Source organism: Electrona antarctica, assembly GCF_951216825.1.
Source record: "Electrona antarctica genome assembly, contig: scaffold_61, whole genome shotgun sequence".
NCBI lineage: Eukaryota > Metazoa > Chordata > Actinopteri > Myctophiformes > Myctophidae > Electrona > Electrona antarctica.
The window spans coordinates 621,336-647,690 of NW_027638718.1; the positions used below are offsets into that span (position 1 = coordinate 621,336).

At 47.0% G+C, this 26,355-nt stretch overlaps 1 long non-coding RNA gene across 1 annotated transcript in view; it reads left to right on the forward strand.

Moving 5' to 3' along the window:
- Window positions 1-9,051: 9,051 nt before the first annotated feature.
- The window catches only part of LOC306917786, a 74,720-nt gene continuing 57,416 nt past the window's right edge, over window positions 9,052-26,355 (forward strand). Inside the window, exons 1-2 of the long non-coding RNA XR_013789241.1 lie at window positions 9,052-9,234; window positions 11,667-11,765. This is a non-coding gene — a long non-coding RNA (uncharacterized lncRNA). The remainder of the gene's footprint in view (window positions 9,235-11,666; window positions 11,766-26,355) is intronic.

Below are 26,355 nucleotides of genomic sequence, written 5' to 3' on the forward strand. Positions count from 1 at the left end.
CAACACTCAATTAACTGCAAACGGAGCCACGGATCTTTTTGTCTCTGCGATGCGTTCAGGTGCTGGACAGCTGTGATGGGAGCAACGCCATCCTCTCCGTGCGTAAAAGCCGTGCGTAAAAAGCGCTCTGCTGTCCCGGGCTGGTCCGTTCCGTACCGTTCCGTGCCGTACCGTTCCGTGCCGTACCGTTCCGTTCCACCTCTCCTGTCCTCTCCGCTTCAGAGCAGATGTCTTTGTGACAGACCTCTCGTCCTGTGGCTGCTATTTAAGCGCTGCCAGAACTCTCCCTCTCTGTTTAATTGACGTTCAATCAATCACTCAATCAATCAATCAAAGCGCATTACGCACGGCGGCACGCCCCCCCCCCCGGCCCCCCTCCTCCTATATGACTAACATCCGCCTCCCTCCCTGCGGTTCACTAACATTAACACTAACACTAACACTCCCCAGAGTAAAACTAAATTACCTTTTATTTATTTATGACTTCTGGGAAATGAAATGAAACCGTCCTCCCTGGAAGGAAGGAAGGAAGGAAGGAAGGAAGGAAGGAAGGAAGGAAGGAAGGAAGGAAGGAAGGAAGGAAGGAAGGAAGGGATGGATGGATGAAGAATTAATGAATGAATGAATGAATGAATGAATGGGTGGATCATGGATGGATGGATGGATGGATGGATGGTATATTATGTTTTTTCTTAATATAATTTTTATTTTGCAACCCATTTTTTCCCCACATAATATATGTGGGAAAACAATGGGTTGCAAAATAAAAATATAACAATATAACAAAAATAAACAATTATAGTCAACAACATATTATGTTGTTATAATCCTGTGTCAGTGTAAACCAGGAGGTCCATTTGGTTACATCTCTGGGTTAAATGAATGAACCACATGAAATGGACCGTTTAGGGTCCATTTGGTTACATCTCTGGGTTAAATGAATGAACCACATGAAATGGACCGTTTAGGGTCCATTTGGTTACATCTCTGGGTTAAATTAATGAACCACATGAAATGGACCGTTTAGGGTCCATTTGGTTACATCTCTGGGTTAAATGAATGAACCACATTAAATGGACCGTTTAGGGTCCATTTGGTTACATCTCTGGGTTAAATTAATGAACCACATTAAATGGACCGTTTAGGGTCCATTTGGTTACATCTCTGCAAATGAATGCTAATGCTAGACTCGCGGTGCATGGAGCATGGTGGTGGTGGTGGTGACGCATTTACTTTGATTTAATATAGGCCTACTTTACGACACAAAAGCCCACTTTAAGAGCAAAGAAATAAAAAAGAGAAATAATTTACATAAAAAAATAATCTATTTGATATTAATGCTGTGATCTTTCTACACTCCATTCTTGTGTGGAACACACGCACGCACGCACGCACGCACGCACACACACACACACACACACACACACACACACACACACACACACACACACACACACACACACACACACCAAAAGTCATATAAGGAGGGGATATCGGCCCTCAAAAAAATAGTTTTTGAATGTGTTATATTAATACAGCAACATATCAACATCAGGCAGGCAGGCAGGCAGGCAGGCAGGCAGGCAGGCACGCACACAGTTACACACACACACACACACCCAGAGGACGTGACCTCTGACCTTAGTGACTCTGATTTCCATCACAGAAGGTGTTTATGCTGTGACACACACACACACACACACACACACACACACACACACACACACACACACACACACACACACACACACACACACACACACACACACACACACACACACACACACACACACACACACACACACACACACACACACACACACAGGTCAGGCCCTGAATCGGTGCTTCACGGATCAGAAGGAGCTCTTCATTCTGGAGTGTTTTTTATTCCACAACCAGCCGAGTGTTTATTTCATCATGTAATTATTTATTTCTAGTGATTTAGTTTGCATTCTGCCTGTACTCACCGCTCTCCTCTCTTCCTCCTCCTTCTCAGACCACACCTGCCTGCCTGCCTGCCTGCCTGCCTGCCTGCCTGCCTGCCTGCCTGCCTGTCTGTCTGTCTGTCTGTCTGTCTCTGCCTGCCTGCCTGCCTGCCTGCCTGCCTGCCTGCCTGACTGCCTGCCTGTCTGCCTGACTGCCTGTCTGCCTGACTGCCTGCCTGTCTGCCTGACTGCCTGTCTGCCTGACTGCCTGCCTGACTGTCTGCCTGCCTGCCTGCCTGCCTGCCTGCCTGCCTGCCTGCCTGCCTGTCTGCCTGCCTGCCTGCCTGCCTGCCTGCCTGTCTGCCTGCCTGCCTGCCTGCCTGCCTGCCTGCCTGCCTGATGTTGATATGTTGCTGGTGATGACGATGTTGAAACAAGCACTTTATATCCTAGCACTTTTTCTGAATGTAGCCTTTTCTATTTTATCTATGATTCTATACTTGCACTAGATGCGCCCAGACCTCTGTTTATGCTATGGTGTCTCATGTCTGTTGTTGTCTGTCTGTCTGTCTACCATTAAAATGTCTGTAACTCTGAGAGTACAAATGGATCCAAGTGGATGGAGGAGAAATCTGGTGCCGTCTCTATTAATATATACTCTAAGGACTGTACTCAGTTAGTTCTATTAATATATACTCTAAGGACTGTACTCAGTTCGTTTAATTAATATATACTCTAAGGACTGTACTCAGTTAGTTCTATTAGTTAGTTCTATTAATATATACTCTAAGGACTCAGGACTGTACTCAGTTAGTTTACACAACACCAGTGTGTCTGTAGGCTGGGACAGCCAGGCTATCTTTACACAACACCAGTGTGTGTGTGTGTGTGTGTGTGTGTGTGTGTGTGTGTGTGTGTGTGTGTGTGTGTGTGTGTGTGGGTGTGGGGGGGCTGGAACAGCCAGGCTACGCTGAACGGAAGGATTAGATCAAACAATGAGAGCTGATTGATTAGGAGAGAATTACAGGCAAACAGCAGCAGAACAAAGCGAGCTGTTTGGCTGCATGCACACTGGCGTGGTAATGCTATCACCTGGAGAGTTTCATTCCATTTAAATTGGGATTTATTTTTTGTCAGGGACAAAAACACAAAAATAAAATAAAGCCCACCAACATGGCTTCAACAGCAGGAGACAGATGATGCACGGCTGCGTTTCGACTTAGTAACCAAGGCTAGAAAACCAATTCCGTCCACTAGGGGGTGTAACGTAGCTCTGGTCCACTAGGGGTGTAACGTAGCTTTGGTCCACTAGGGGGTGTAACGTAGCTCTGGTCCACTATAGGGGGTGTAACGTAGATCTGGTCCACTAGGGGGTGTAACGTAGATCTGGTCCACTAGGGGGTGTAACGTAGGTCTGGTCCACTAGGGGGTGTAACGTAGATCTGGTCCACTAGGGGGTGTAACGTAGATCTGGTCCACTAGGGGGTGTAACGTAGATCTGGTCCACTAGGGGGTGTAACGTAGCTCTGGTCCACTAGGGGGTGTAACGTAGCTCTGGTCCACTAGGGGGTGTAACGTAGGTCTGGTCCACTAGGGGGTGTAACGTAGCTCTGGTCCACTAGGGGGTGTAACGTAGCTCTGGTCCACTATAGGGTGTAACGTAGGTCTGGTCCACTAGGGGGTGTAACGTAGGTCTGGTCCACTAGGGGGTGTAACGTAGCTCTGGTCCACTAGGGGGTGTAACGTAGGTCTGGTCCACTAGGGGGTGTAACGTAGGTCTGGTCCACTAGGGGGTGTAACGTAGCTCTGGTCCACTAGGGGGTGTAACGTAGGTCTGGTCCACTAGGGGGTGTAACGTAGCTCTGGTCCACTAGGGGGTGTAACGTAGGTCTGGTCCACTAGGGGGTGTAACGTAGATCTGGTCCACTAGGGGGTGTAACGTAGATCTGGTCCACTAGGGGGTGTAACGTAGCTCTGGTCCACTAGGGGGTGTAACGTAGATCTGGTCCACTAGGGGGTGTAACGTAGGTCTGGTCCACTAGGGGGTGTAACGTAGATCTGGTCCACTAGGGGGTGTAACGTAGGTCTGGTCCACTAGGGGGTGTAACGTAGCTCTGGTCCACTAGGGGGTGTAACGTAGCTCTGGTCCACTAGGGGGTGTAACGTAGGTCTGGTCCACTAGGGGGTGTAACGTAGGTCTGGTCCACTAGGGGTGTAACGTAGCTCTGGTCCACTAGGGGGTGTAACGTAGGTCTGGTCCACTAGGGGGTGTAACGTAGCTCTGGTCCACTAGGGGGTGTAACGTAGGTCTGGTCCACTAGGGGGTGTAACGTAGGTCTGGTCCACTAGGGGGTGTAACGTAGGTCTGGTCCACTAGGGGGTGTAACGTAGGTCTGGTCCACTAGGGGTGTAACGTAGGTCTGGTCCACTAGGGGGTGTAACGTAGGTCTGGTCCACTAGGGGTGTAACGTAGCTCTGGTCCACTAGGGGGTGTAACGTAGCTCTGGTCCACTAGGGGGTGTAACGTAGCTCTGGTCCACATAATGGAGTATAACATAATGCTTAAAACACCAAAAGGCCAGAATGAGTTAGTTATTTGGTATTATGTATTGGAGAGTTTCATTCCATTTAAATTGGGATTTATTTTTTGTCAGGGACAAAAACACAAAAATAAAATAAAGCCCACCAACATGGCTTCAACAGCAGGAGACAGATGATGCACGGCTGCGTTTCGACTTAGTAACCAAGGCTAGAAAACCAATTCCGTCCACTAGGGGGTGTAACGTAGCTCTGGTCCACTAGGGGGTGTAACGTAGCTCTGGTCCACTAGGGGGTGTAACGTAGCTTTGGTCCACTATAGGGGGTGTAACGTAGCTTTGGTCCACTATAGGGGGTGTAACGTAGCTTTGGTCCACTAGGGGGTGTAACGTAGCTTTGGTCCACTATAGGGGGTGTAACGTAGGTCTGGTCCACTAGGGGGTGTAACGTAGATATGGTCCACTAGGGGGTGTAACGTAGCTCTGGTCCACTAGGGGGTGTAACGTAGCTCTGGTCCACTAGGGGGTGTAACGTAGGTCTGGTCCACTAGGGGGTGTAACGTAGCTCTGGTCCACTAGGGGGTGTAACGTAGGTCTGGTCCACTAGGGGGTGTAACGTAGCTCTGGTCCACTAGGGGGTGTAACGTAGCTCTGGTCCACTAGGGGTGTAACGTAGATCTGGTCCACTAGGGGGTGTAACGTAGGTCTGGTCCACTAGGGGGTGTAACGTAGCTCTGGTCCACTAGGGGTGTAACGTAGCTCTGGTCCACTAGGGGGTGTAACGTAGCTCTGGTCCACTAGGGGGTGTAACGTAGCTCTGGTCCACTAGGGGGTGTAACGTAGCTCTGGTCCACTAGGGGGTGTAACGTAGCTCTGGTCCACTATAGGGTGTAACGTAGGTCTGGTCCACTAGGGGGTGTAACGTAGCTCTGGTCCACTAGGGGGTGTAACGTAGCTCTGGTCCACTATAGGGGGTGTAACGTAGGTCTGGTCCACTAGGGGTGTAAAGTAGCTCTGGTCCACTATAGGGGGTGTAACGTAGCTCTGGTCCACTAGGGGGTGTAACGTAGCTCTGGTCCACTAGGGGGTGTAACGTAGCTCTGGTCCACTATAGGGGGTGTAACGTAGATCTGGTCCACTAGGGGGTGTAACGTAGGTCTGGTCCACTAGGGGGTGTAACGTAGGTCTGGTCCACTAGGGGTGTAAAGTAGCTCTGGTCCACTAGGGGGTGTAACGTAGCTCTGGTCCACTAGGGGTGTAACGTAGCTCTGGTCCACTAGGGGGTGTAACGTAGCTCTGGTCCACTAGGGGGTGTAACGTAGGTCTGGTCCACTAGGGGGTGTAACGTAGCTCTGGTCCACTAGGGGGTGTAACGTAGCTCTGGTCCACTAGGGGGTGTAACGTAGCTCTGGTCCACTAGGGGGTGTAACGTAGCTCTGGTCCACTAGGGGTGTAATGTAGCTCTGGTCCACTAGGGGGTGTAACGTAGGTCTGGTCCACTAGGGGGTGTAACGTAGCTCTGGTCCACTAGGGGGTGTAACGTAGATCTGGTCCACTAGGGGGTGTAACGTAGGTCTGGTCCACTAGGGGGTGTAACGTAGGTCTGGTCCACTAGGGGGTGTAACGTAGGTCTGGTCCCCTAGGGGGTGTAACGTAGCTCTGGTCCACTAGGGGTGTAACGTAGCTCTGGTCCACTAGGGGGTGTAACGTAGCTCTGGTCCACTAGGGGGTGTAACGTAGGTCTGGTCCACTAGGGGGTGTAACGTAGGTCTGGTCCACTAGGGGGTGTAACGTAGCTTTGGTCCACTATAGGGGGTGTAACGTAGCTCTGGTCCACTAGGGGTGTAACGTAGCTCTGGTCCACTAGGGGGTGTAACGTAGCTCTGGTCCACTAGGGGGTGTAACGTAGGTCTGGTCCACTAGGGGGTGTAACGTAGGTCTGGTCCACTAGGGGGTGTAACGTAGCTCTGGTCCACTATAGGGGGTGTAACGTAGGTCTGGTCCACTAGGGGGTGTAACGTAGCTCTGGTCCACTAGGGGGTGTAACGTAGGTCTGGTCCACTAGGGGTGTAACGTAGCTCTGGTCCACTATAGGGGGTGTAACGTAGCTCTGGTCCACTAGGGGGTGTAACGTAGCTCTGGTCCACTAGGGGGTGTAACGTAGGTCTGGTCCACTAGGGGGTGTAACGTAGCTTTGGTCCACTATAGGGGGTGTAACGTAGCTCTGGTCCACTAGGGGTGTAACGTAGCTCTGGTCCACTAGGGGGTGTAACGTAGCTCTGGTCCACTAGGGGGTGTAACGTAGGTCTGGTCCACTAGGGGGTGTAACGTAGGTCTGGTCCACTAGGGGGTGTAACGTAGCTCTGGTCCACTATAGGGGGTGTAACGTAGGTCTGGTCCACTAGGGGGTGTAACGTAGCTCTGGTCCACTAGGGGGTGTAACGTAGGTCTGGTCCACTAGGGGTGTAACGTAGCTCTGGTCCACTAGGGGGTGTAACGTAGCTCTGGTCCACTAGGGGGTGTAACGTAGCTCTGGTCCACTAGGGGGTGTAACGTAGCTCTGGTCCACTAGGGGGTGTAACGTAGCTCTGGTCCACTAGGGGGTGTAACGTAGCTCTGGTCCACTAGGGGGTGTAACGTAGCTCTGGTCCACTAGGAGGTGTAACGTAGCTCTGGTCCACTAGGGGGTGTAACGTAGCTCTGGTCCACTAGGAGGTGTAACGTAGCTCTGGTCCACTAGGGGGTGTAACGTAGCTCTGGTCCACTATAGGGGGTGTAACGTAGGTCTGGTCCACTAGGGGTGTAACGTAGCTCTGGTCCACTAGGGGGTGTAACGTAGCTCTGGTCCACTAGGGGGTGTAACGTAGCTCTGGTCCACTAGGGGGTGTAACGTAGCTCTGGTCCACTAGGGGGTGTAACGTAGGTCTGGTCCACTAGGGGTGTAACGTAGGTCTGGTCCACTAGGGGGTGTAACGTAGGTCTGGTCCACTAGGGGTGTAACGTAGCTCTGGTCCACTAGGGGGTGTAACGTAGATCTGGTCCACTAGGGGGTGTAACGTAGATCTGGTCCACTAGGGGGTGTAACGTAGATCTGGTCCACTAGGGGGTGTAACGTAGCTCTGGTCCACTAGGGGGTGTAACGTAGATCTGGTCCACTATGGGGTGTAACGTAGGTCTGGTCCACTAGGGGTGTAACGTAGCTCTGGTCCACTAGGGGGTGTAACGTAGGTCTGGTCCACTAGGGGGTGTAACGTAGCTCTGGTCCACTATGGGGGTGTAACGTAGGTCTGGTCCACTAGGGGGTGTAACGTAGGTCTGGTCCACTAGGGTGTGTAACGTAGCTCTGGTCCACTAGGGGGTGTAACGTAGCTCTGGTCCACTAGGGGGTGTAACGTAGGTCTGGTCCACTAGGGGTGTAACGTAGCTCTGGTCCACTAGGGGGTGTAACGTAGGTCTGGTCCACTAGGGGGTGTAACGTAGCTCTGGTCCACATAATGGAGTATAACATAATGCTTAAAACACCAAAAGGCCAGAATGAGTTAGTCCAGAATGAGTTAGTTATTTGGTATTATGTATTTTCATGCAAATGCCTCTCATCCATCCACAATGGGCTTTCACACATTCAACCGCACGCTGATGGAAGACAATATGCATAAAGACCATGATCACGTAAACGCCCGTCGGTCACCAGTGCAGACAAACTTATCTTTAGGGATTTGATTCGATTGCATAATTAATCGTGTGAATTAATTATTCCTCCACCTACTCTGTAAAGGTCTGCTGTTCTGATCTCTGAGTCCCAAAGCAGGCTCTCTGTCAAGTGGAAAACTAAACTGTACGTCCAAAACGCTTACTTACTTTTCAGGGGGGGTGGGGGGGGTGGGGGGGGGGGGGGCATGTGGTGGATGGGGGGGTGGGGGGGGGGCATGTGGTGGAAGTCACCAAGATGTGTTTCACCATGTTAGCCCATTTAGGCCTGACGTCAAAAAAATAAAATAATAATAAAGTCTTCTGAAAGAATAGATATTCAAAGATTTGTGCCACATTTTCACGATTTTTCAAAAATAGCAGATCTACAAGCTCATAGTGCGCCACTCGGTGGCGCGCTATGAGCTTGTAGGTCTGCTATTTTTCAATAGCTAAATAATGCTTAGTTAAAACACCGAAACGGGTTCCCGCTTAAGGATGTTTTTTCAGACCTCCAGTTCTAGGAAACACAGAATGGGGGTGACCTTTTTTTTCTCCACACAACAGCTCTAAGGTATATTAATGACATAGTAAAAGGTTGACATGTGTCTGCCCTCTACACTTGTTTGGGTTGCTTGCTTGTTTCCCTCGCGAAATCTGGCAGCAACGCCTGCAGCCCAAAGTCGCTTATAATAATGAGCGGACATGGCAACAACACTGGAAGGAAGCAGCTAGGGCGCGCGCTCTTTAAACCCGCCTAATAATCCCCCATCCCCCCCCCCCACACACACACACACACACACAAACACATACACGGAATACCTCTACAGGAGACAAACACACACACACACACACACACACCTCTGCAGGAGACAATTCAGACAAACACACACACACACACACACACACACACACCTGCAGGAGACAAACACATACATTCTGTTACATTTGTTTAGTAGCTACAAACACCGAAAGCAGTGAAATAAACACCTTAATGTGACACATGCAGAGAGTGGGTGTGACTGACAGACAGACAGAAGTTAATTATGCTAATGACGAACAGAAGGCGTCCATATTAATTATGGGTGAGTTTTTAAGCTAAGCTACAGTTGGTAGGCAGCTGTTTGTTTATTTACTGTCGTTTCACTTTGAGAAATAATGATATGGTAAAAGTATAAACTAGTCTGAATAAATATAAATGATTGCTGCTGTGCTGCGAATATCATGACATTTGACAGCTGCGTTTGAGAGAGAGTGTGTGTGAAATGAAATGAAATGATTACTATATTTACCCAGGGTATCTGGGCTAAGCTCAAGAACTTGTTTCCAGCCAGGCCCTGCTCATCGTAGTGGTTCAATGCCTTGTTCAAGGGCACTTCAGCGGTGGTAATTTGAACGTGTCGGACCACTGATTCGAACTGGCGACCTTCCGGTATCAAGACCGCTCCGCAATCCGTTCGGCCACCGCTGCCACTAACACCTGGCGTGTGTGTGTGTGTGTGTGTGTGTGTGTGTGTGTGTGTGTGTGTGTGTGTGTGTGTGTGTGTGTGTGTGTGTGTGTGTGTGTGTGTGTGTGTGTGTGTGTGTGTGTGTGTGTGTGTGTGTGTGTGTGTGTGTGTGTGTGTGTACAGGTAGGCCATGTGATGTATAAAAAAATAATTAGGCCAAATATGTATATTATTATTTTTTAATTTGACATTAACAGCATTCTGGTGCTTGAAGGTGCATTAACCCATTTAGGTCTGACGTAAAAAAAAGAAAGAAAAAGTCTTCTAAATCCTGACAGTTTTATTAAAAACCCCATTGTTTCTATGTCAGTTGTTCTCAAAGATATTCATGTCAAGGAACCCCAAATATATATGAAATGAAATGAAATGAAATGAAATCTATATTTACCCAGGGTATCTGGGCTAAGCTCAAGAACTTGTTTCCAGCCAGGCCCTGCTCATAGAACACATTTCATCGTAGTGGTTCAATGCCTTGTTCAAGGGCACTTCGGCGGTGGTAATTTTAACGTGTCGGACCGCTGATTCGAACTGGGAACCTTCCGGTATCAAGACCGCGCCGCTATCCGTTCGGCCACCGCTGACATTGGCCGCCGACCCCCATCTGAAAATATGTTGTTCCAGGGACCCTCTCAGTAGCAAAGATTTGAGTTAAAAACTCATCTGAAAGAATATATATTCAAAGATTTCAGGCACATTTTCACGGTTTTTCAAAAATAGCAGACCTACAATAGCTAAATTACAACATAATGTTTAAAACACCAAAAGGGGTTCCCGCTCAGAATGGGTTAAGGGTCATCTGTCTGCCTGTCTGTCTGTCTGTCTGTCTGTCTGTCTGTCTGTCTGTCTGCCTGCCTGCCTGCCTGTCTGCCTGCCTGTCTGTCTGTCTGTCTGTCTGTCTGTCTGTCTGTCTGCCTGCCTGCCTGCGTCTGTCTGTCTGCCTGTCTGTCTGCGTCTGTCTGTCTGTCTGCCTGCCTGTCTGTCTGCCTTTGATGCCAATAATGTTGTACTTTTACTCAAGTATACATTTTGAATTCCGTACTGTTACCTGTAACAGTACGGAATTCAAAATGTACAGGTAACAGTGTTACCTGTAACAGAGTGTTTCTATATTGCAGTATTGATACTTTTAAGTCAAATGTGTGAGTACTTTTTCCCAACACTGCCAGTCAATCTAAGCTAAAAAAGGGCCTCCCCCAAAATAAATTGCAATAGTAATCGTTAAGATGTTTTATGATCCTTAGGGCTAAAAACAGACAAAGACACTTTACAAATGTGCCCAAATGTGATGACCTCATCACAATGTGATGACCTCATCACAATGTGATGACCTCATCACATTTGAGAACATTTGGGCAAGAGGCTATGGCCGTTTTTAGCCCAAGGAGTGTTTTTTTGTGCAAAACTAATGCTTGGGATGGATTCAGCATCATGAAAACCCCCTAGTTTGACACATTTAATGCTTCTTAAAGCATCTTTAAAAATATATTTTATTTTGCCTTATATGTTTTTAATGGTACTCCAACTTTCTTTCTTTCTTTCTTTCTCTTTCTTTCTTTCTTTCTTTCTTTCTTTCTTTCTTTCTTTCTTTCTTTCTTTCTTTCTCTCTTTCTTTCTTTTTTTCTTTCTTTCTTTCTTTCTTCCTTTCTCTTTCTTTCTTTCTTTCTTTCTTTCTTTCTTTCTTTCTTTCTTTCTTTCTTTCTTTCTTTCTCTCTTTCTTTCTTTTTTTCTTTCTTTCTTCCTTTCTCTTTCTTTCTTTCTTTCTTTCTTTCTTTCTTTCTTTCTTTCTCTCTTTCTTTCTTTCTTTCTTTCTTTCTTTCTTTCTTTCTTTCTTTCTTTCTTTCTCTCTCTCTCTCTCTCTCTCTCTCTCTCTCTCTCTTTCTTTCTCTCTTTCTCTTTCTCTTTCTTTCTTTCTTTCTTTCTTTCTTTCTTTCTTTCTTTCTCTTTCTTAATTTCTTTCTTTCTTTCTTTTCTTTCTTTCTTTCTTTCTTTCATTCATTCATTCATTCAAGGTTCATGGCGTCCCCCCCAACCTCCCACCAGAGCCCAGAGGTGATGACCCACCAGGACCAGACGTCAGACCCCTGGCCCACCACAGAAGACGGCTCAAAGTAGGAACCTTGTGTGTGTGTGTGTGTGTGTGTTGTATCTGCTGTTGAAGGGAGGTGTGTGACGTGTACTAAGCTGTGTATGTTGTGTTGTTGAAGGGAGGTGTGTGACGTGTACTAAGCTGTGTATGTTGTGTTGTTGAAGGGAGGTGTGTGACGTGTACTAGGCTGTGTATGTTGTGGTGTTGAAGGGAGGTGTGTGACGTGTACTAGGCTGTGTATGTTGTGGTGTTGAAGGGAGGTGTGTGATGTGTACTAAGCTGTGTATGTTGTGGTGTTGAAGGGAGGTGTGTGACGTGTACTAGGCTGTGTATGTTGTGTTGTTGAAGGGAGGTGTGTGACGTGTACTAGGCTGTGTATGTTGTGGTGTTGAAGGGAGGTGTGTGACGTGTACTAGGCTGTGTATGTTGTGTTGTTGAAGGGAGGTGTGTGACGTGTACTAAGCTGTGTATGTTGTGGTGTTGAAGGGAGGTGTGTGACGTGTACTAGGCTGTGTATGTGGTGTTGAAGGGAGGTGTGTGACGTGTACTAGGCTGTGTATGTTGTGTTGAAGGGAGGTGTGTGACGTGTACTAGGCTGTGTATGTTGTGTTGAAGGGAGGTGTGTGACGTGTACTAGGCTGTGTATGTTGTGGTGAAGGGAGGTGTGTGACGTGTACTAGGCTGTGTATGTGGTGTTGAAGGGAGGTGTGTGACGTGTACTAGGCTGTGTATGTTGTGTTGAAGGGAGGTGTGTGACGTGTACTAGGCTGTGTATGTTGTGTTGAAGGGAGGTGTGTGACGTGTACTAGGCTGTGTATGTTGTGTTGAAGGGAGGTGTGTGACGTGTACTAGGCTGTGTATGTTGTGTTGAAGGGAGGTGTGTGACGTGTACTAGGCTGTGTATGTTGTGTTGAAGGGAGGTGTGTGACGTGTACTAGGCTGTGTATGTTGTGTTGAAGGGAGGTGTGTGACGTGTACTAGGCTGTGTATGTTGTGTTGAAGGGAGGTGTGTGACGTGTACTAGGCTGTGTATGTTGTGTTGAAGGGAGGTGTGTGACGTGTACTAGGCTGTGTATGTTGTGTTGAAGGGAGGTGTGTGACGTGTACTAGGCTGTGTATGTTGTGTTGAAGGGAGGTGTGTGACGTGTACTAGGCTGTGTATGTTGTGTTGAAGGGAGGTGTGTGACGTGTACTAGGCTGTGTATGTTGTGTTGTTGAAGGGAGGTGTGTGACGTGTACTAAGCTGTGTATGTTGTGGTGTTGAAGGGAGGTGTGTGACGTGTACTAGGCTGTGTATGTTGTGGTGTTGAAGGGAGGTGTGTGACGTGTACTAGGCTGTGTATGTTGTGTTGAATGGAGGTGTGTGACGTGTACTAGGCTGTGTATGTTGTGGTGTTGAAGGGAGGTGTGTGACGTGTACTAGGCTGTGTATGTTGTGGTGTTGAAGGGAGGTGTGTGACGTGTACTAGGCTGTGTTTGTTGTGGTGTTGAAGGGAGGTGTGTGACGTGTACTAGGCTGTGTATGTTGTGGTGTTGAAGGGAGGTGTGTGACGTGTACTAGGCTGTGTATGTTGTGTTGAAGGGAGGTGTGTGACGTGTACTAGGCTGTGTATGTTGTGGTGTTGAAGGGAGGTGTGTGACGTGTACTAAGCTGTGTATGTTGTGGTGTTGAAGGGAGGTGTGTGACGTGTACTAGGCTGTGTATGTTGTGTTGAAGGGAGGTGTGTGACGTGTACTAGGCTGTGTATGTTGTGTTGTTGAAGGGAGGTGTGTGACGTGTACTAGGCTGTGTATGTTGTGTTGAAGGGAGGTGTGTGACGTGTACTAGGCTGTGTATGTTGTGTTGAATGGAGGTGTGTGACGTGTACTAGGCTGTGTATGTTGTGGTGTTGAAGGGAGGTGTGTGACGTGTACTAGGCTGTGTATGTTGTGGTGTTGAAGGGAGGTGTGTGACGTGTACTAGGCTGTGTATGTTGTGTTGTTGAAGGGAGGTGTGTGACGTGTACTAGGCTGTGTATGTTGTGGTGTTGAAGGGAGGTGTGTGACGTGTACTAGGCTGTGTATGTTGTGGTGTTGAAGGGAGGTGTGTGACGTGTACTAGGCTGTGTATGTTGTGTTGAAGGGAGGTGTGTGACGTGTACTAGGCTGTGTATGTTGTGGTGTTGAAGGGAGGTGTGTGACGTGTACTAGGCTGTGTATGTTGTGGTGTTGAAGGGAGGTGTGTGACGTGTACTAGGCTGTGTATGTTGTGGTGTTGAAGGGAGGTGTGTGACGTGTACTAGGCTGTGTATGTTGTGGTGTTGAAGGGAGGTGTGTGACGTGTACTAGGCTGTGTATGTTGTGGTGTTGAAGGGAGGTGTGTGACGTGTACTAGGCTGTGTATGTTGTGGTGTTGAAGGGAGGTGTGTGATGTGTACTAAGCTGTGTATGTTGTGGTGTTGAAGGGAGGTGTGTGACGTGTACTAGGCTGTGTATGTTGTGGTGTTGAAGGGAGGTGTGTGACGTGTACTAGGCTGTGTATGTTGTGTTGTTGAAGGGAGGTGTGTGACGTGTACTAAGCTGTGTATGTTGTGGTGTTGAAGGGAGGTGTGTGACGTGTACTAGGCTGTGTATGTTGTGTTGAAGGGAGGTGTGTGACGTGTACTAGGCTGTGTATGTTGTGTTGAAGGGAGGTGTGTGACGTGTACTAGGCTGTGTATGTTGTGTTGAAGGGAGGTGTGTGACGTGTACTAGGCTGTGTATGTTGTGTTGAAGGGAGGTGTGTGACGTGTACTAGGCTGTGTATGTTGTGTTGAAGGGAGGTGTGTGACGTGTACTAGGCTGTGTATGTTGTGTTGAAGGGAGGTGTGTGACGTGTACTAGGCTGTGTATGTTGTGTTGAAGGGAGGTGTGTGACGTGTACTAGGCTGTGTATGTTGTGTTGTTGAAGGGAGGTGTGTGACGTGTACTAAGCTGTGTATGTTGTGGTGTTGAAGGGAGGTGTGTGACGTGTACTAGGCTGTGTATGTTGTGGTGTTGAAGGGAGGTGTGTGACGTGTACTAGGCTGTGTATGTTGTGTTGAATGGAGGTGTGTGACGTGTACTAGGCTGTGTATGTTGTGGTGTTGAAGGGAGGTGTGTGACGTGTACTAGGCTGTGTATGTTGTGGTGTTGAAGGGAGGTGTGTGACGTGTACTAGGCTGTGTATGTTGTGGTGTTGAAGGGAGGTGTGTGACGTGTACTAGGCTGTGTATGTTGTGGTGTTGAAGGGAGGTGTGTGACGTGTACTAGGCTGTGTATGTTGTGGTGTTGAAGGGAGGTGTGTGACGTGTACTAGGCTGTGTATGTTGTGGTGTTGAAGGGAGGTGTGTGATGTGTACTAAGCTGTGTATGTTGTGGTGTTGAAGGGAGGTGTGTGACGTGTACTAGGCTGTGTATGTTGTGGTGTTGAAGGGAGGTGTGTGACGTGTACTAGGCTGTGTATGTTGTGTTGTTGAAGGGAGGTGTGTGACGTGTACTAGGCTGTGTATGTTGTGTTGAAGGGAGGTGTGTGACGTGTACTAGGCTGTGTATGTTGTGGTGTTGAAGGGAGGTGTGTGACGTGTACTAGGCTGTGTATGTTGTGTTGAAGGGAGGTGTGTGACGTGTACTAGGCTGTGTATGTTGTGGTGTTGAAGGGAGGTGTGTGACGTGTACTAGGCTGTGTATGTTGTGTTGAAGGGAGGTGTGTGACGTGTACTAGGCTGTGTATGTTGTGTTGAAGGGAGGTGTGTGACGTGTACTAGGCTGTGTATGTTGTGTTGAAGGGAGGTGTGTGACGTGTACTAGGCTGTGTATGTTGTGTTGAAGGGAGGTGTGTGACGTGTACTAGGCTGTGTATGTTGTGTTGAAGGGAGGTGTGTGACGTGTACTAGGCTGTGTATGTTGTGTTGAAGGGAGGTGTGTGACGTGTACTAGGCTGTGTATGTTGTGTTGTTGAAGGGAGGTGTGTGACGTGTACTAAGCTGTGTATGTTGTGGTGTTGAAGGGAGGTGTGTGACGTGTACTAGGCTGTGTATGTTGTGGTGTTGAAGGGAGGTGTGTGACGTGTACTAGGCTGTGTATGTTGTGTTGAATGGAGGTGTGTGACGTGTACTAGGCTGTGTATGTTGTGGTGTTGAAGGGAGGTGTGTGACGTGTACTAGGCTGTGTATGTTGTGGTGTTGAAGGGAGGTGTGTGACGTGTACTAGGCTGTGTTTGTTGTGGTGTTGAAGGGAGGTGTGTGACGTGTACTAGGCTGTGTATGTTGTGGTGTTGAAGGGAGGTGTGTGACGTGTACTAGGCTGTGTATGTTGTGTTGAAGGGAGGTGTGTGACGTGTACTAGGCTGTGTATGTTGTGGTGTTGAAGGGAGGTGTGTGACGTGTACTAAGCTGTGTATGTTGTGGTGTTGAAGGGAGGTGTGTGACGTGTACTAGGCTGTGTATGTTGTGTTGAAGGGAGGTGTGTGACGTGTACTAGGCTGTGTATGTTGTGTTGTTGAAGGGAGGTGTGTGACGTGTACTAGGCTGTGTATGTTGTGTTGAAGGGAGGTGTGTGACGTGTACTAGGCTGTGTATGTTGTGTTGAATGGAGGTGTGTGACGTGTACTAGGCTGTGTATGTTGTGGTGTTGAAGGGAGGTGTGTGACGTGTACTAGGCTGTGTATGTTGTGGTGTTGAAGGGAGGTGTGTGACGTGTACTAGGCTGTGTATGTTGTGGTGTTGAAGGGAGGTGTGTGACGTGTACTAGGCTGTGTATGTTGTGGTGTTGAAGGGAGGTGTGTGACGTGTACTAGGCTGTGTATGTTGTGTTGAAGGGAGGTGTGTGACGTGTACTAGGCTGTGTATGTTGTGGTGTTGAAGGGAGGTGTGTGACGTGTACTAGGCTGTGTATGTTGTGGTGTTGAAGGGAGGTGTGTGACGTGTACTAGGCTGTGTATTTTGTGTTGTTGAAGGGAGGTGTGTGACGTGTACTAGGCTGTGTATGTTGTGGTGTTGAAGGGAGGTGTGTGACGTGTACTAGGCTGTGTATGTTGTGTTGAAGGGAGGTGTGTGACGTGTACTAGGGTGTGTATGTTGTGTTGAAGGGAGGTGTGTGACGTGTACTAGGCTGTGTATGTTGTGTTGAAGGGAGGTGTGTGACGTGTACTAGGCTGTGTATGTTGTGGTGTTGAAGGGAGGTGTGTGACGTGTACTAGGCTGTGTATGTTGTGTTGAAGGGAGGTGTGTGACGTGTACTAGGCTGTGTATGTTGTGTTGAATGGAGGTGTGTGACGTGTACTAGGCTGTGTATGTTGTGTTGTTGAAGGGAGGTGTGTGACGTGTACTAGGCTGTGTATGTTGTGGTGAAGGGAGGTGTGTGACGTGTACTAGGCTGTGTATGTTGTGTTGAAGGGAGGTGTGTGACGTGTACTAGGTTGTGTATGTTGTGGTGTTGAAGGGAGGTGTGTGACGTGTACTAGGCTGTGTATGTTGTGTTGAAGGGAGGTGTGTGACGTGTACTAGGCTGTGTATGTTGTGGTGTTGAAGGGAGGTGTGTGACGTGTACTAGGCTGTGTATGTTGTGTTGAAGGGAGGTGTGTGACGTGTACTAGGCTGTGTATGTTGTGGTGTTGAAGGGAGGTGTGTGACGTGTACTAGGCTGTGTATGTTGTGTTGAAGGGAGGTGTGTGACGTGTACTAGGCTGTGTATGTTGTGGTGTTGAAGGGAGGTGTGTGACGTGTACTAGGCTGTGTATGTTGTGTTGAAGGGAGGTGTGTGACGTGTACTAGGCTGTGTATGTTGTGTTGTTGAAGGGAGGTGTGTGACGTGTACTTATCCCTATTTTCTCTGTCTTCTACCCGGAGCCACTAGGCTAGCAACATGGGTTGGAAACAAACATAATGTCAGGGACCCTCATAAGAGAGTCTTTGTTTCTGTGGAGCCATGTCTATCGTCTAGCCAGGACATTAAACCTTATGTCAACAACTCTCTACAGCACAAGGAAGTATAGGCCTATATCCACCAACACAAGGAAGTATAGGCCTATATCCACCAACACAACAGTGGAGTGGCATCAAGTAACTAAAGTACATGTACTCAAGGACTGTACTTAAGTATGATTTGTGTGTGGTTGAGAACATGTACCCTATATATTCAAGTAAAGTAAAGTACTTAGTTAGTTTACACCACGGGTAGTGAATTCAGGACAGTTTAATCAGTGGTTATCTGGTCTCTGTTATCTTGGATATAATTACTGCTACATGAGGACACTATTGTTTTTTAGAGACCATGTGCTGTAGCACCGCCATCACGACCCACCTGTTGATTTGATGACGTTTTTCTTTGTTTGGTTTATTTTAAGTCTAGCCTGGGGTCCACCTATGCTTTCTATGGCAGAGGCAGCTCCCGGCAGGATCCGCCGGGAGAAACTAGACGCAGCCATGTGCGACATGAGACTAATTCATTAGAGCGAGAGAGAGGAGTGTGTGTGTAAGCAAAGCGAAGTTCTTTGTTTACCCAGGGTGAATGGACTAAGCTCGAGATGCTTGTTTACAGCCAGACCCTGCTCACAGAACATTTCATGGTAGGGGTTCAATGCCTTGCTCAAGGGCACTTCAGCGGTGGTAATTGTAACGTGCCTGTCCGGGGATTCGAACTGGCGACCTTCCAATAACAAGACTGCTCCGCAAACCGTTCGGCCACCGCTGCCCCGTGTGTACGTGTGTACGGGTGTGCGTGTGTGCGTCAATTTTACAATTGCAAGTGCAGACAATCAGAAATCAGCAGAGAGTGAGTGATGTTTGCGCTACTCTATGCCGAATTGAAGTGGACTCGGCCCCAGACTTTTTTTTTTCTTCCTGGAAATAAAAACATCTGGGTTTCCGAGGCTATTTTAAAGGACCACTTCACCACTTTTCAACCTATCTTCATATAATAGGTCCTCACTAATAATCATGATAAAATGGCACAATGTTTTTCTACTCAGTCTGTGTCTCATAGGAGGGTTGTGGGCAGTTTAGAAACCGTCTTCCAGTGACATCATCATTAGGCAGATTATTTTTTAAACAAGATTTTTTTACAAAAATGTTTAGATTTTCATTATCGTGAGAACGATGGCTTCCATTTTCGCATTGCAACTTTTCAGGACTAGAAAGCCTGCAGTTTTTATTAGCTTGTATTCCCCATCATCGATGATGTCACTGGAAGACAGTTTCTGAACTGCGCACAGCCCTACTATGAGACACAGAGTAGAAAACAATTGCGCCATTTTTTCATGATTATTAGCGAGGACCTATTATATGAAGATAGGTTGAAAAGTGGTGAAGTGGTCCTTTAAGTCTAAATTGTTTCAAGTTCAACACTAGCATCGCGATGCATTGTGAGCTTGTAGATCAGCTATTTTTGCAATCCCTTGACAAACCAGTTGAGAAATTAAATGTTGAATATAATTTGAAACATTTTTGAAATACATCTCTTATGGGGGTCCCTGAGGGACCATTCTGATTGGCTGTGGGTCCCTTCCCCTGGTAGCCTGGTCTCCATTCTGATTGGCTGTGGGACCCTCCCCTGGTAGCCTGGTCTCCATTCTGATTGGCTGTGGGACCCTCCCCTGGTAGCCTGGTCTCCATTCTGATTGGCTGTGGGTCCCTCCCCTGGTAGCCTGGTCTCCATTCTGATTGGCTGTGGGTCCCTCCCCTGGTAGCCTGGTCTCCATTCTGATTGGCTGTGGGTCCCTCCCCTGGTAGCCGGGTCTCCATTCTGATTGGCTGTGGGTCCCTCCCCTGGTAGCCTGGTCTCCATTCTGATTGGCTGTGGGACCCTCCCCTGGTAGCCTGGTCTCCATTCTGATTGGCTGTGGGTCCCTCCCCTGGTAGCCTGGTCTCCATTCTGATTGGCCGGGGGTCCCTCCCTCCCCTGGTAGCCTCATGGTCATTAAAAAAATATATATACTTTTTTGTATAATTTTATCATGTTCGGAATAAAGTTTTTCATTCATTCATTCATTCATTCAATCCCATTTCCTCTGTCTTCTACCCAGAGCCGGCTAGGCTAGGCTAGGCTAGGCTAGGCTAGGCTAGGCTAGGCTAGGCTAGGCTAGGCTAGCAAAATGGGTTGCAAAGAGGTGGGTGATCATGGGCCCCATGCAGGCTGAGTAGTGGAACAGTTTTGTTTTGGGAGATTTCAAGCTTAGTCTTAAGTGACATTGAGAATTTTGGACAACCAAGAGGTGCATGTATGTATAGACAGTCCAAGTTGCATTGAAAGAGTCCCGAGAGCACTTTTGTTGACAAAAAAGAGGAAATTCCGCCCCCAAAATCTTCTTTGAGTGAATCTCACTCCAAAAGGCAAGTAATTAATTCCCTGGTGGTCTTTGTTCCAAGTATTGCTGCTTGTTAGACGCACACCAGTTTTACCATCCACAGCAGTGGTTCCCAAGGACCCCCAAATTGACACTAATTAGCCCACAGACCCCCCCCCATTTCAAAACGTATGTCAGGGACCCCCATGAGAGAAGATTTATTTTTACGTCTCTAGCAGTGATTCTCAACCATTTTCATTTCAAGGACCCCCCAGTTTGACCTGAATTAGGCTACGGACCCCCCATTTAATGGCATTTCTATCTCTGGGACCCCCAATTTATATTGTAAAATCACTGTTTATTTTCACTCTGGGAGTTCCATTGAAACACTCTCAGAGTTACAGACCCATGAGGGTCCTTTGTATTCCTAACTATCATTTACCCTCAAGGACCCCCTGGGGGTCCCCAGACTCCTCAAGGACCCCCTGGGGGTCCCCAGACTCCACTTTGAGGAACCAGTGTTCCTCAGCATCGGTTGAGGATGAACAGCCCCTCCAACGACTCCAGGAGTGTCTCAGTGTCAACACAATCTGATTGAAACAGGGATTGTAATTTCCGGTGTTGCCGAGCCAGCCCACAAACACATGAAACGGAGGTTTTACGAGTATATAATGATTAGCGCTCCGTCCGTCCACCCTTCCCTTCATCCCACCATAATGTAATCATCTTGGGGAAATCATCTCGTCAATTATTACCTCCCAGACTTTAACCAGCTCTAACTGTAAAGTCACTTAAGGCTTTCTTTGTTTTAGTCTCGCCAGGAAATGAAACCGTATGTCAACAACTCTACAGCACAGGGAAGTATAGGCCTGTATCCTCCAACACAACCGTATGTCAACAACTCTACAGCACAGGGAAGTATATAGGTCTGTATCCTCCAACACAACCTTATGTCAACAACTCTACAGCACAGGGAAGTATATAGGTCTGTATCCTCCAACACAACCGTATGTCAACAACTCTACAGCACAGGGAAGTATATAGGTCTGTATCCACCAACACAACCGTATGTCAACAACTCTACAGCACAGGGAAGTATATAGGTCTGTATCCACCAACACAACCGTATGTCAACAACTCTACAGCACAGGGAAGTATATAGGTCTGTATCCACCAACACAACCGTATGTCAACAACTCTACAGCACAGGGAAGTATATAGGTCTGTATCCTCCAACACAACCTTATGTCAACAACTCTACAGCACAGGGAAGTATATAGGTCTGTATCCTCCAACACAACCGTATGTCAACAACTCTACAGCACAGGGAAGTATATAGGTCTGTATCCTCCAACACAACCGTATGTCAACAACTCTACAGCACAGGGAAGTATATAGGTCTGTATCCACCAACACAACCGTATGTCAACAACTCTACAGCACAGGGAAGTATATAGGCCTGTATCCTCCAACACAACCGTATGTCAACAACTCTACAGCACAGGGAAGTATATAGGCCTGTATCCACCAACACAACCGTATGTCAACAACTCTACAGCACAGGGAAGTATAGGCCTGTATCCTCCAACACAACCTTATGTCAACAACTCTACAGCACAGGGAAGTATATAGGTCTGTATCCACCAACACAACCGTATGTCAACAACTCTACAGCACAGGGAAGTATATAGGTCTGTATCCACCAACACAACCGTATGTCAACAACTCTACAGCACAGGGAAGTATATAGGTCTGTATCCTCCAACACAACCTTATGTCAACAACTCTACAGCACAGGGAAGTATAGGCCTGTATCCTCCAACACAACCTTATGTCAACAACTCTACAGCACAGGGAAGTATATAGGCCTGTATCCTCCAACACAACCGTATGTCAACAACTCTACAGCACAGGGAAGTATATAGGCCTGTATCCACCAACACAACCGTATGTCAACAACTCTACAGCACAGGGAAGTATATAGGCCTGTATCCTCCAACACAACCGTATGTCAACAACTCTACAGCACAGGGAAGTATATAGGCCTGTATCCACCAACACAACCTTATGTCAACAACTCTACAGCACAGGGAAGTATATAGGCCTGTATCCTCCAACACAACCTTATGTCAACAACTCTACAGCACAGGGAAGTATATAGGTCTGTATCCACCAACACAACCGTATGTCAACAACTCTACAGCACAGGGAAGTATAGGCCTGTATCCTCCAACACAACCTTATGTCAACAACTCTACAGCACAGGGAAGTATATAGGCCTGTATCCTCCAACACAACCTTATGTCAACAACTCTACAGCACAGGGAAGTATATAGGTCTGTATCCTCCAACACAACCTTATTTCAACAACTCTACAGCACAGGGAAGTATAGGCCTGTATCCTCCAACACAACCTTATGTCAACAACTCTACAGCACAGGGAAGTATAGGTCTGTATCCACCAACACAACCTTATGTCAACAACTCTACAGCACAGGGAAGTATATAGGTCTGTATCCACCAACACAACCGTATGTCAACAACTCTACAGCACAGGGAAGTATATAGGCCTGTATCCTCCAACACAACCGTATGTCAACAACTCTACAGCACAGGGAAGTATATAGGTCTGTATCCACCAACACAACCGTATGTCAACAACTCTACAGCACAGGGAAGTATATAGGTCTGTATCCACCAACACAACCTTATGTCAACAACTCTACAGCACAGGGAAGTATATAGGTCTGTATCCACCAACACAACCTTATGTCAACAACTCTACAGCACAGGGAAGTATATAGGTCTGTATCCTCCAACACAACCTTATGTCAACAACTCTACAGCACAGGGAAGTATAGGCCTGTATCCTCCAACACAACCTTATGTCAACAACTCTACAGCACAGGGAAGTATATAGGTCTGTATCCTCCAACACAACCGTATGTCAACAACTCTACAGCACAGGGAAGTATATAGGCCTGTATCCACCAACACAACCTTATGTCAACAACTCTACAGCACAGGGAAGTATATAGGTCTGTATCCTCCAACACAACCTTATGTCAACAACTCTACAGCACAGGGAAGTATAGGCCTGTATCCACCAACACAACCGTATGTCAACAACTCTACAGCACAGGGAAGTATATAGGTCTGTATCCTCCAACACAACCTTATGTCAACAACTCTACAGCACAGGGAAGTATATAGGTCTGTATCCACCAACACAACCGTATGTCAACAACTCTACAGCACAGGGAAGTATATAGGTCTGTATCCACCAACACAACCGTATGTCAACAACTCTACAGCACAGGGAAGTATATAGGTCTGTATCCTCCAACACAACCGTATGTCAACAACTCTACAGCACAGGGAAGTATATAGGTCTGTATCCACCAACACAACCGTATGTCAACAACTCTACAGCACAGGGAAGTATATAGGTCTGTATCCTCCAACACAACCTTATGTCAACAACTCTACAGCACAGGGAAGTATAGGCCTGTATCCTCCAACACAACAGTGGAGCGGCATCAAGTAACTAAATACATGTACCATGTGTTGTTTTCGTCGAGTAAAACTAAGACGAAAAATGTTCGTCGACTACCTTTTTCCACTGACGAAAACTAAATGGAAACTACATAAACGAAGCTACGATGAGTAAGACTAAAGATACTGACAATTTCGTCAACGGATTAAAACTAGACTAAATTGTCAGGAAGGGACTAGTGGACAAGAGATCCACTAGGAAGGGACTAGTGGACAAGAGATCCAGTATAACTCATTTTACACTGGGTTGCATGCTGAAAATAGCAGATCTACAAGCTCACAACGCGTCGCAACATCAGTTATTATAGGAATGGAACACAAAGGGCAGGTCTACGCTGCTGTATTTTAACATCAGTTAGGAATGGAACACAAAGGGCAGGTCTACGCTGCTGTATTTTAACATCAGTTATTATAGGAATGGAACACAAAGGGCAGGTCTACGCTGCTGTATTTTAACATCAGTTATTATAGGTCGGGCCGACTGCGGCTGTGGCTCAGGAGGTAGAGCAGGTCGTCCAATGATCCATGGGTCGGCGGTTCGAATCCCGGCTCCTCCTGTCTACATGTCGATGTGTCCTTGGGCAAGACACTGTACCCCAAATTGCTCCCGATGTGCTGGTTGGTACCTTGCATGGCTTCCACCGCAATCGGTGTATGAATGGGTGAATGTAATGCACAATCTATGTAAAGCGCCTTGGATAAAAGGCGATATATAAATGCACCATTTACCATTTACCATTTATAGGAATGGAACACAAAGGGCAGGTCTACGCTGCTGTATTTTAACATCAGTTATTATAGGAATGGAACACAAAGGGCAGGTCTACGCTGCTGTATTTTAACATCAGTTATTATAGGAATGGAACACAAAGGGCTGGTCTACGCTGCTGTATTTTAACATCAGTTATTATAGGAATGGAACACAAAGGGCAGGTCTACGCTGCTGTATTTTAACATCAGTTATTATAGGAATGGAACACAAAGGGCTGGTCTACGCTGCTGTATTTTAACATCAGTTATTATAGGAATGGAACACAAAGGGCAGGTCTACGCTGCTGTATTTTAACATCAGTTATTATAGGAATGGAACACAAAGGGCAGGTCTACGCTGCTGTATTTTAACATCGGTTATTATAGGAATGGAACACAAAGGGCTGGTCTACGCTGCTGTATTTTAACATCAGTTATTATAGGAATGGAACACAAAGGGCTGGTCTACGCTGCTGTATTTTAACATCAGTTATTATAGGAATGGAACACAAAGGGCAGGTCTACGCTGCTGTATTTTAACATCAGTTATTATAGGAATGGAACACAAAGGGCAGGTCTACGCTGCTGTATTTTAACATCAGTTAGGAATGGAACACAAAGGGCAGGTCTACGCTGCTGTATTTTAACATCGGTTATTATAGGAATGGAACACACAAAGGGCAGGTCTACGCTGCTGTATTTTAACATCGGTTATTATAGGAATGGAACACAAAGGGCAGGTCTACGCTGCTGTATTTTAACATCAGTTATTATAGGAATGGAACACAAAGGGCAGGTCTACGCTGCTGTATTTTAACATCAGTTATTATAGGAATGGAACACAAAGGGCAGGTCTACGCTGCTGTATTTTAACATCGGTTATTATAGGAATGGAACAAAAAGGGCAGGTCTACGCTGCTGTATTTTAACATCAGTTATTATAGGAATGGAACACAAAGGGCAGGTCTACGCTGCTGTATTTTAACATCAGTTAGGAATGGAACACAAAGGGCAGGTCTACGCTGCTGTATTTTAACATCGGTTATTATAGGAATGGAACACAAAGGGCAGGTCTACGCTGCTGTATTTTAACATCGGTTATTATAGGAATGGAACACAAAGGGCAGGTCTACGCTGCTGTATTTTAACATCAGTTATTATAGGAATGGAACACAAAGGGCAGGTCTACGCTGCTGTATTTTAACATCAGTTATTATAGGAATGGAACACAAAGGGCAGGTCTACGCTGCTGTATTTTAACATCAGTTATTATTATTTGGAGAGCCAGATATTTTCGGAGGTGGTACTTCAGCATAAATAGGTTGGGAACCAATGTATTCAAGTAAAGTATAGTATTTATGTAAATGTACTTATCTCGCAGGACAACAGCAGTAGCTGGGTGGGGTGAGTTTACACAAGTGAATTCAGGACAGTTTAATCACTGGTTATCTGGTCTCTGTTATCTCGGATATAATTACTGCTACATGAGGACACGCTATATAACTTGTTATTTAAAGACCATGTGCTGTAGCGCCGCCATCACGACCCACATGTTGATTTGATGTGGACGTTTTTCTTTGTTTGGTTTATTTTAAGTCTAAATTGTTTCAAGTTCAACAATAGCATCGTGATGCATTGTGAGCTTGTGGATCAGCTATTTTTCTTTGCAATCCTTTGAAAAACCTGTTGAGAAATTGAATTTTGAATATAATTTGAAACATTTTCAAATACATCTCTTATGGGGGTCCCTGAGGGGACCATTCTGATTGGCTGGTAGCCTGGTCTCCAGTCTGATTGGCTGGGGGTCCTTCCTGGTAGCCTGATTGCCTGGGGGTCCCTGGCAGAGTAATCTAGTAAGAGAGTAGCCTGGAACTCACCTATGCTTTTTATGGCATAGGCAGCTCCCGGCAGGGATCCGCCGGGGGAAACTATGCGCAGCTGCTAGACATGAGAACTAATTAATTAGAGCGACAGAGAGAGAGAGAGGAGTGTGTGTGTGTGTGTGTGTGTGTGTGTGTGTGTGTGT